Source organism: Pezoporus occidentalis, unplaced genomic scaffold (assembly GCF_034315485.1).
Source record: "Pezoporus occidentalis ecotype Australia unplaced genomic scaffold, CSIRO_AGI_Poc_V1 ctg86, whole genome shotgun sequence".
Classification (NCBI taxonomy): Eukaryota; Metazoa; Chordata; class Aves; order Psittaciformes; family Psittacidae; genus Pezoporus; species Pezoporus occidentalis.
This window is the reverse complement of record NW_026916220.1, coordinates 1,828,290-1,839,966: the sequence shown is the minus strand read 5'-3', so window position 1 is coordinate 1,839,966 and position 11,677 is coordinate 1,828,290.

The following is an 11,677-nucleotide window of genomic DNA, read 5'->3' as shown; positions in this document are numbered from 1 at the left end:
GGAGCAATGTAGAGATATCCCAGCTGCTCCAGCCAATGAGCCGGCTTCATTTGGAGCTCAGCTCAGATGCCTCTATACAAATGCCCGTAGCATGGGGAACAAACAAGAGGAATTAGAGATGTGGGCACGTCTATGGTGGTATGATATAATAGGCATCACAGAAACATGGTGGGATGGCTCCTATGACTGGAGTGTCGGAATGGAAGGTTACAGGCTCTTTTGAGAAAAGACAGGCCTGGCAGGCGGGTAGGGGGAGTTGCCCTTTATGTTAGGGATAGGCTGGAGAGTATGGAACTCTGTCTGGGGACAGGTGAGCAGTGAACAGAGAGTTTGTGGGACAGGGTTAAAGGGAGAACAGCTATGGGAGACATTACTGTGGGGATCTGTTACAGACTGCCTGATCAAGGAGAACCTGCGGATGAAGCACTCTACAGAGAGATAGGAACAGCCTCACAGTTGCAGGTCCTTGTCCTCATGGGGAACTTCAACCACCCAGATATTTGTTAGAGGGACGGTATGGCCTGGTGCAAGCAATCCAAGAGATTCCTCAATTGTGTGGAAGACAACTTCCTTCTGCAAGTAATAGAGGAGCCGACAAGGAGAGGTGCCATGCTTGACTTCATGCTCACCAAGAAGGAAGGGCTTGTTGGAAATGTGACGCTCCAGGGCAGCCTTGGATGCAGCGATCATGAGATGGTCGAGTTCGAGATCCTCAGGACAGTGAGAAGAGCGTGCAACAAGCTCACTGCCCTAGACTTCAAAAGAGCAGACTTTGGCCTCTTCAGGAGCCTGCTTAGTAAGGTTCCATGGGATACAGCCCTAGAGGGCAGGGGGGCCCAAGACTCTTGGTTGATATTCAAGATCACCTGCTACAAGCTCAGGAGTGTTGCATCCCAAGTAGAAGGAAGTGCAACAGGAGGGCCAGGAGACCTCCTTGGATGGATAATGAGCTCCTGAGGAAAATTCAGAGTTAAAGAGAGGCTTATAAAAAGTAGAAGCAAGGACAGGAAGCCTGGAAAGAGTGCAAGGATATTGTCCAGGAAGCTAGGGACCAGGTTAGGAAAGCTAAGGCCCAGTCAGAATTAAACTTGGCTAGGGATGTTAAGGATAACAGGAAGGGGTTCTACAGGTACGTAGCAAATAAAAAACAGACTAGGGACAACGTAGGCCCCCTCAGGAAGCTACCAGGAGAACCGGCTACCCTGGGTTTGGAGAAGGCTGAGGTTCTGAATGACTTCTTTGCCTTGGTCTTCACTGGCAAACGCTCTAACCACACCATCCAAGTCTTCAAGGCAGACACAGTGACTAAGAATGAAGACCTTGAGCCCACTGTAGGAAAGGATCTGGCTCGAGACCATCTTAAAAATCTGAACGTACACAAGTCCATGGGACCTCATGAAGTCCATCTGTGGGTCCTGAAGGAGCTGGCAAATGAAGCTGCTAAGCCAATGGTCATCATATTTGAAAAGTCATGGCAGTCAGTTGAAGTTCCCGATGACTGGAAAAAGGGAAATATAACCCCCATTTTCAAGAAGGGGAAAATGGATGATCCAGGAAATTACAGACCAGTCAGTCTCATTCTGTGCCTGGCAAAATTTTGGAACAGATTCTCCTGGAAGGCATGCAAAGGCACATGAAAACAACAAGGTGGTTGGTGACAGCCAGCATGGCTTCACTAAGGGGAAGTCCTGCCTGACCAGTTTGGTGGCCTTCTATGATGGGGCTACAGAACTGATGGGCAGGGGTAGAGCAGAAGATGTCATCTACCTGGACTTCTGCAAAGCATTCAACACTGTCCCACAAGAGATCCTTGTCTCTAAATTGGAGAGACATCAACTTGATAGGTGGAGCAGTCGGTGGATAAAGAACTGTCTGGATGGCCACACAAAAAGAGTTGTGGTCAATGGCTCAGTGTCCAGTTGAAGACCAGTAATGAGTGGTCTCCCTCGTTGATGGGTGTTGGGACCGGTCTTGTTTGACATCTTTGTCGCTGACATGGACAGTGGGATTGAGTGTGCCCTCAGCAAGTTTGCCAATGACACCAAGCTGTGTGGTTCAGTTGATACCCTGGAGGGAAGGAATGCCATCCAGAGGGACCCTGACACACTTGTGAGGTGGGCTGATGCCAACCTCATGAAGTTTAACCATGCCAAGTGCAAGGTCCTACACCTGGGTCAGAGCAATCCCAGGCCCAGCTACAGGTTGGGCAGAGAAGGGATTCAGAGCAGCCCTGCAGAGAAGGACTTGAGGGTGTTGGTTGATGAGAAAATGAATGAGCCAGCTTCAGTGTGCGCTCGCAGCTCAGAAAGCCAACCGTATCCTGGCCTGCATCAAAAGGAGCACGACCAGCACGTCAAAGGAGGTGATCCTGCCCCTCTACTCTGCTCTCCTGAGACCTCACCTGGAGTATTGTGTGCAGTTCTGGTGGCCTCAACATGAAAAGGACATGGAACTGTTGGAACAAGTCCAGAGAAGGGCCATGAGGATGATCAGGGGACTGGAGCACCTCCCGTATGAAGACAGGCTGAGAAAGCTGGGGCTGTTCAGCCTGGAGAAGAGAAGGCTGCGTGGAGACCTCATAGCAGCCTTCCAGTATCTGAAGGGGGCCTATAGGGATGCTGGGGAGGAACTCTTCATTAGGGACTGTGGTGATAGGATAAGGGGTACTGGGTTAAAACTTAAACAGAGGAAGTTTAGATTGGTTATAAGGAAGAAATTCTTTATTGTTAGGGTGGTGAGGCACTGGAATGGGTTGCCCAGGGAGGTTGTGAATGCTCCATCCCTGGCAGTGTTCAAGACCAGGTTGGACAGAGCCTTGGGTGGCATGGTTTAATGTGAGGTGTCCCTGCCCATGGCAGGGGGTTTGGAACTAGATGATCTTACGGTCCTTTTCCAACCCTAACTATTCTATGGTTCTAGCAACATCCTATTAAATTCCACTCTGATGCACCCAAATTGGTTGATCAAAATATCTGTGTGAGTATCATTCAGCTAACTGCAAAACAGAGTAATTCAAAAGTACATGCTGAGAAATTCTACTGTGTTGGAAGTGCATGTTCTGATTAGTACAAGTCTTAATTTTCAACTGCTGTTACATTTACATGAATCTTTGGGATTCTCTTCTCTCATTTAATTTTTAAATTATTCGTTGTAACTTTTTGAAGTCTTGTCTAAAATAGTTAAGCTAGTGTTCAGATATAAGATTTTATTTGCCACTTCCATCTTCTATTTTTTCTATTTGTTTTGAGAAATGTTATCCTATATACACAAAATCAAGAACACTGATTAAATACTGACTTTAACATATTTGGGGGAAGTAAAATGTAAAGTATGAAGGAAGATATTTTACCTACAGGCAATGTAAAAATCTGAATTCAGACAGTAGATATAATGCAATTTGTGTGTGCATTTAAATGCAAGTTTCTGCTCCATACATATGATTTTATTAAAGAAAGCTGTCTTTTGAACAAGAGGATGCTGATGGTATTGAAACACCTAGTTTCGATGACAACAGTCATTAAACTTCCAAATAACTTTGGGAATTTGTGCTTACAGTCAGTGGCAGAGATAAGCTTCCATTGTTTGAAAATATCCAGCCCAAATTGAAAGCAATATGCCAAGCCATGAAAGTCATGATGTCTTCTACGAGTTCTGCTGAAAAGAAAATCAAAAGCGTAAGTAACAATTTCATACTTATTTTTCATGACTTTGAAAATGTCCTATATCTGCAAAATTATTTTAGTAATTTGGGTACAGGTCATTTTTAGGGAAGAACAGTCAGGAGAAAATAAGTGGTGGAATTCCTTCATGCATTTTTGAACAGCTTAAACACAGTAAAATGTGGAAATACTAATTTACAGTAGTGTTTCTTAAGTGGGCACAAGATTTACATGGGATTCACTTATGCAGTCTTCTAATCCATAGAGATTACAGTCAATTAAATATCATTTAAGATTACTTTATTTTGTTCTTTTAACTGTGGCTAAACTTGTATTTCTTTTCAGTGAGAAGATCTAATCTCTACGGTTCTAAACTATTTAATGCTAAGAGTGGGATCTGGCTCCCTCTGCAGGACCCTTTTTCTGAGACCGATTTGAAGCCAACATATGGTGAAGAGTTATCATCAGTAAAGATTTCAACATGATTTGTTATCAAGCCTACAAAGTATTTCCTGTTCTACCCCTTTCTAAAAAATTATTTTCAAGGGGTAATTACTTGGCCAAGTCATTACTTCAGCCTCCATAGTGAATATTTTCACAGAAATTATCTATCTCAGGTGAATTTCAGAGAAAGTTTTAGACACAATTATTTAACCACTCTCAGTTACATAAAAAGCTTGAGCATCACGTCTGCATACAATATGAGAAAACTGGAATTTCATGGATAAACTACCTTGGTTTTCCTAATTTTCAAGTGGGAGAACTTCTGTCTAAAGTAGTTTTATGCAACTACATAGAAGCCATCATCGTATTTGTCACTGGTATTTTTTGCCAAACATGCAGCATAGTTACTTTAGTTGCAGAATCCTTGAAGGACTGTTAACTGTCTTTATTAATGATCTCATGATAAATTCAGCAATTGATTGGGGAAAAAAAAAACAGAACAACACACTTCCTGAAAAAAAAAAAAAAACAAGCAAAAAAAAAAACCAAAACAAAACCCAAAAAAAAACCAACAAAAATAGCCAAGAAAGAAAACAACTGATGCCTTTTCACAGGATTTGTGGATGACAGAAGAGTTTTCAAATTAAATCAGGAAATCTCTGAGATAAAAAGTGGTAGTGAACTCAAGAACTGCCTCAGAAATTATTTAATTATCTGTTAGCCGAGAATTGTGGGAATTTAATATCATAACAATTTTTAATGTATGAATGGTAGCAGAAACTTTGACTAGTGCTACTTTAAATAGATTGGGCACTGTTCTCAGAAGCAATCTGCCTGCTACTCCTAGTTTACATGCAGAAGTGTTACTGCTCTACTACTATGGTGTTAGGATATACTGTGTACTGTGTACCAAAAGCTTATGCAAGTTCAAATCAAACTTCCAGGCAGGACACACATATTATCAGTAAGAAGAAACTGACATCCTTCCTATGTTATTGCCCCCAGAGCTGGGCACCGGCCTGCAAGGTGGTGTCTCACAAGAGTGGAGTTCAGGGGCAGAATACTCTCCCTTGATCTTCTGGTCACACTCCTTTTGATGCAGCCCAGGACACAGTTGGTTTCTGGGCTGTGAACGCGTACTGAAGCCAGCTCATGTTGAGCTCCTCATCAAACAACACCCCCAGTCCTTCTCTGCAAGGCTGCTCTGAATCTCTTCTCCACCCAACCTGTAGCTGTGCCTGGGATTGCCCCAACCCAGGTGTAGGACCTTGCACTTGGCTTAGTTGAACTTCATGAGGTTGGCACTGGCCCAGCTCCCTCTTGATGGCATTCTTTTCCTGCAATGTATCAACTGAACCACACAGCTTGGTGTCATCGGCAGACTTGCTGAGGGTGCTCTCAGTCCCCAAAACAAATCTTCATTTCTTTAATTGAGAATAATAACACAGGCTTTCTTTAGAAGCATAATTTAGTAAATAAACCTGAAATTCTCAGACTAATCAGATCAGTTTCAGAATGATTGGTTAGTAGTTAATTCTAGCAGCAAAAGTTCAATCAGTGGAATATAGATCTGGCTCTTCAGAGATTTAGATCCAGCAAGGTTTATATCTATATTGAACAGACTAAGTTTCTCTTTTCTTGTGGCACTCACTAGAATTCTGTCCTGTTCTTGCCTACAGAACAGTTATTACATAAAACACTGACAAATTAAGGGGTATCACCTTATCTCTGGTATTTTTTTAGCATTTTCAGCACCTCCAGGTGGTACATTGGTAGACAGCAGCCACCAGATGATGGCATCTGGAGAGTTCATGCAAACAGTTCTATTGTAAATACCATGTCAACACCAAATTACTTTTCATATATAGCCTTTTCTTCAATTTCATCACTCCTACGCTCTCCATAAAAATTCTAAAAGCTACCGCTAGGTGTACTATCAACCCAGAAAAAAACTGGACCAAAGCAAAAGCAAACTGATCTCTTACTTTGTAAAACAGAGGACAAAATCAGTAAAATCATTAATATAATTACATTAAAGATCAAATAACACCAATAACAAGAGCTCAGTACTAGAAAGAGTGAAAACTAGTTTCATTTTCATGCAAGGGCATATAAGTATTCTTTGCATAATACAGGGTGAAAAATAAACTAAATCTTGCCACTTTCAGTACAAGATCGTATGCCTAATAAATAGTCTGGCTATGTAACGGCAGATGGGTGAATACATGCATGCAGTGATAGACACAGAGTATCTATAACCAGCAGAGTAAAACATACTGGGCTCAGTAGGTTAAGCAGAGACAGATCCTCCTACTGCCATTGTACACTTTAGAAAACATGTCACCTCAAAATAATTGCTCCAGTCAGGACTATGACTAGTTTTTTGCCTAATGAAGTGCCAGCAGTAAGATGCATGAATTTCTATGATAACCCACAGATGAATACAGAATAAAAGTGTAGTGCTGTGGATTTTTCTGAGACATTAAGTAAATAACAAAGAGGACTGTGATATGGAGGATTTTATGTTTGTTGAAGTAAAAAGATGTCAATTACCAAGTCAAATGCGGAAAATGACACTTAAAGAATTGCAAAGGGCTTATGTACCCATAAGCTTGCCTGATTTTTCTAGCTATATCACATGCCTATTTAAAAGAAATTACCTTTACTTACAAACTATGCGTCATCTAATGAAGTGTTTTTTAAATACACAGAGAAGTGAAATGGTGCTTATTTTCATTTAAGAAGAAAGGTTCCAAAATTAAACATAATATATCAATATGACACATGGAAAATGATACCAAGAACCAACATTTTTATAGAACCATAGAAAGTTTGGGGTTGGAATGGACCTTTAAAGCCCGCAGTCTGTATTGATTGTAGGGATTGCCCCAACAATCAAGACCTTGTATTTTTCCTTGTTAAACTTCATGAAGATCACGTGGGCCCACTCCTCCAGCCTAACCAGGATCCTTCTAGTGAACCAACTGTACCACTCTTCTTGACATTATCGGCAAATCTGCTGAAGGTGCACTCAATTCCACTATATACATTGCTGATTAAGAAATTAAACATTATTGGTTCCAGTACAGGCTCTTGAGGGACACCACTCAGAACTCATTTCCATTTGGACATTCATGGACAGGACCATCCATAATTTCTTATCCAACAGCCTATCCATCAAACCTGTAAATCTCCAATTTAGCTGCAAGAATTCTGTTTCACCATTGTCACGCTATGTGACACTCTGAGCTCATTCAGCAGATTATAAGCAAATTTAGGTATCTTTAGCATTTCATATATCCAAACTTCAGTACAATTTATTTCCTTCCCTGAGTATTTCAGAAATGTCTGCGAATATTTTGTTTTTTACAGTTAGCAGTGTTTTGTTGTGGGTGTACTGCAAGTAATAGATAAGTATTGAAAGCCTGCTCAGGTGAGTCAAATTACTATAAAGGGAGCACTGACATGCATTTTGCCTTTATCAGACCAACCTTCTGAAAATGAAATCCATTAACACAGAAATATATATATATATGTTTAAATAACTTATTCTAACATGTTGAGGTTTTCAAGATTGTTCATTCTTCATGATATGTACAAGACATAGTTCAACATGTGATGTGAACTTTAAGTTTTTTTTCAATTATTCCACTTCCTTTCTCATCCTATAATTCTGAGGAGTAATATCCCTGTTTCTCCAGATCAGTTCTGAGGTGTGCCTCATAATTTCTGCAGCCATATGCCCACAGCTACCCAGATGTGCTCTAAAAGAATCACTTGAGGAAGCCTAGCTGCACACAGTATGTACAGTGTTTGCAGTGTCAGAGGAACTGTTACCTCAGATGGAGGAGGTCGCTCATGTAAAAAGAGAGACAGAAGATTAAAAGGCAACCGCTTTTTTCAAGTAAAGAGCAGGACAGATTTTCATTTCCATGCCTGAGTTTCCAGTCATTGTCAACAACATTGGGGTACTGTTTGTTTTGACTTAATTTTCAATTAGTAACTTTCCATTTTTGAAGGTTTAGTTCATTTTTACAAAATAATTTCTCAAACTATTTTGAATCACATTATTTACTGGCATGTAATCAACCATGGATATAAAAATTAACCTTCTGAGCTAGCAATTACTGGCTAAAATGCAATCTTCACAATAATTACAGCCACCAAAATGGAAACAGCATTCTGGGAAAGAGAAGTCATTAAAGCTATAATGTCTAGAAAAGAGAGGTATATTAGGCTGTGTTATTATAATATTTACTCTTTCAGTAATTGAAGTGATGTGGAAGAATGAATACAGAAACTGGATAATAATCAGTTCTACACAAAGTTTAGCTTAGCATCAAAATGATCAAGATTAGAATGGGGAAGAAAGCTTTTGTTATATCAGCAGTCAGGTGTCGCATCTAATCATTCAGGTCACTTGTTTTCAGCACAGTATTACCTATATCCTGGAAAACATCACAAGACTTAGGCATGACAGTCATTTATGTTTTACAGTGTTTATTTATGAATATTAATGTGCATATATAATTATTCACAGATATATAAACATACAAAACCTAAGGTAGGAATCATTGTGACACTTTACTTGCATTTTTGTTATGCAGCATTCAGCCAGAAAAAACTTCTTGATAAAGAAGTCAAGCCAGATGCACCCTAACATCACAAGGGTAACACCACAGTCTTTGTTATGTCTATAATGTTGTAACATGAGCAACATTTGTTTTCTGCCAAAAATCACCAACACTATGTCTCTGTAAATATTTTCTCACAGCAATGTTGAGCAGATTTAATTCTGTTGCTTTCATCTTCTGAACTGATCTTTTTCACAGTATTTGCCACTCAGACCACAGACATTTAAGTTGCTGTCAGAGTCAACTGAAGCAACCACAAGTCGAATTCTTACCTGTGCAATTCGGATACTATAAAAATAGTTGGACCTAGATCACAGCCCCACAAAACTACACATTGATCAGTGGTGCAAGACAAGTCAGTCACTACTATCAAATATCTACAGATTAAATCTGCAGCTCTGCCCAATTTCCCGTGTAACCTTTTAAAAACAGATGGAAACCCAAAGTTCAAGTGCTTTTGCTGGAAGACAATCATTCCAGTGATATTTATTTTTGCTATTTGTCCCGTCCAGCCAGCTCGTTCACTCACTCCCCCCCCTTTTCCTCCTTCTTTCTTTCCTTCCCCCCACCCCTTCCCCACTCCCGGAGGGATGGGGAGGAGAATCGAAACAATGCAACTCCCACGGGTTGAGACAAGAACAATCCAGCAACCAATGTACAACACAAATCACCACCGCTACCACCAACTACAACAATGATAAGAGAAAATAACAAGGGAAGAGAATATGATACCACCTGCTGAAAAAAACAAGTCTGACCCAGAAGACCCCGTGTCCTTCCAGGTAACTCCCAGTTACCCCCCTGGGCATGATGTGCTGTGGTATGGAATACCTCTTTGGTTAGTTTGGGTCAGGTGTCCTGTCTCTGCTTCCTTCTGGCTTCCCCTCTTTCCTGGCAGAGCATGAGACTCACAAAGTCCTTGGTCAGGGTAAACATTACTTAGCAACAACTGAAAACATCGGTGTTATCAGCACTGTTCCCAGGCTGAAAGTCAGAACGCTGCACCAGCTACCAAGAAGGAGAAAAAATGACTGCTACTGCTAAACCCAGGACAGTATTTTCATTTATTTTTTAATCCCTTGAAGAGAAAGCTTCCTCTAAGAAAACTATGAAGTTCAAGGCAACGGTTTCAAAATTTGAAGGTATTGAAATCTAAGAAAAGAGATGGGCTTTTTAAATTTTCTTTTAGAGAAACTAACAAGCCAATCAGATCTAGGTAGCTAAAGAGGTTGCTACATTTAACAACATTGAATGGATTCCTGGAAACACCAGAAAAAAAAACCAAACCTGCTCTCAAACTGTAACAAAACATTAATGATGATATGAATTTCATTATATGTATCACATATAAATATATGCTGTAAGAATAAGTGCTTAAGGAATTCCTTACACTTGATTAAAAATTCTATGCATAACATTTTAAAATTCCAAAACTAAACTTGAAAAATTCGTATTATATGAATTTTTTGCTTCATATTAAAAAATTAATAAAATAAAATTAATATATAAAATCAAGAAATTACTTGAGTCTGAGACCTCGTGTAATCTAGATTTTTTAAAAAAGCTTTCATCTCCATATTTTCTTTATTTTGTATGTGATCTGTATGGGATGGAGTTGACTTTCCCAATAGCAGTCTTCATAGTGCAGTGCTTTGTATCTGTGGCTAGAACTGATAACACACCAGTCAGTGTTTGAGCTACCGGCATGCTTGCACAGCATCAGGACTGTCTTTTCAGCCTCTACTCCCCAGCCCCCAAAGGCTGGGGATGAGCAAGAAGCTGGAAGAGGATGCAACCAGGACAGCTGACCCAAGTTGAGAAAAGGGACATTCCATACTATATGGCATCTGTTCAGCCATAAAAACCAAGGGTAGGGGGTAGGGGAGAACTTTTTAAGGTGTTTTCTGAAGCAACTGCTGAGCATACTACGGCCCTACTTCCCAGGAAATGGCTGGAATTCGCCTGCTGATGGGAAGTAGAATAAAAATCTTTTTGCTTTGCTTTGCTTCCACATGTGGGATTTGCTGCTCTTCTTTCAACTTCCTTTATCTAAACACATGAGCTGATCATCTTACTTCTCCCTCTGTCCTTCTGAGGAGCAGCATGGTGGGTACCTGGTGGCCAGCCAAGGCCAGCCCTTGTTTTATTAATAAACAAATGGTTTATTTTCTAGACCATTTCCTAAATCAATTTTGACTAATCTGGAAAATATTTCATCATGAGAAAATTTGATTTTCCCACGTGAAAAAGATGCATCGCGATGCTTTAACAATATACAGTTTTTTAAAACATGAGATATCTTCAGAAGTTCATTAACTAAAAGCCCTTAACTAAAATTCACATTAAATGTTAAGACACATAATTTTCATACTCGACTATTGCAAGTCTTCACTCAAGTTGTCCATATCTGCCATAAAATAATTACAGCAGATATGGTGAGAGCACCACTGTGGAGCAAGTATTCAGCCTCTGCAAAAATTCAGATGGACAGTAATTACATAAATATACTTATTTTCAAGGTTTTCTTTATAGACTTAACAGACAGGTGCTTTAAAAACCAAGCCAGAATAGACTCTGGAGTACTGGGTGACTTGATCTTCTGATTCAATGGATACATTTTGTGACTTTCTTGTTCCTTAAGCCCTCATTTCATATCCTGCACTTTGAATAACATTACCGAGAGGTCTTCTTTCAAGAGGTTTTACCAATTAATTTCTATGACAGGAAGCTAAAATAAGTTTTTTAAGCAGATTTCATTGGACAATGTATATCACAAAGAAGGCTGAAAGGAACAGTAACCTCTTTGACAGTTTAATGGTGTTAGAAATAATGAATATGCTACTAATATTGTCTCTGTAGAGGTCAGATTTTAAATATTAGCATTTGGCATTATAGGGTGTTGATTGATGTAAGCAGTTCTTACAGAGCCCAGAATGTTTC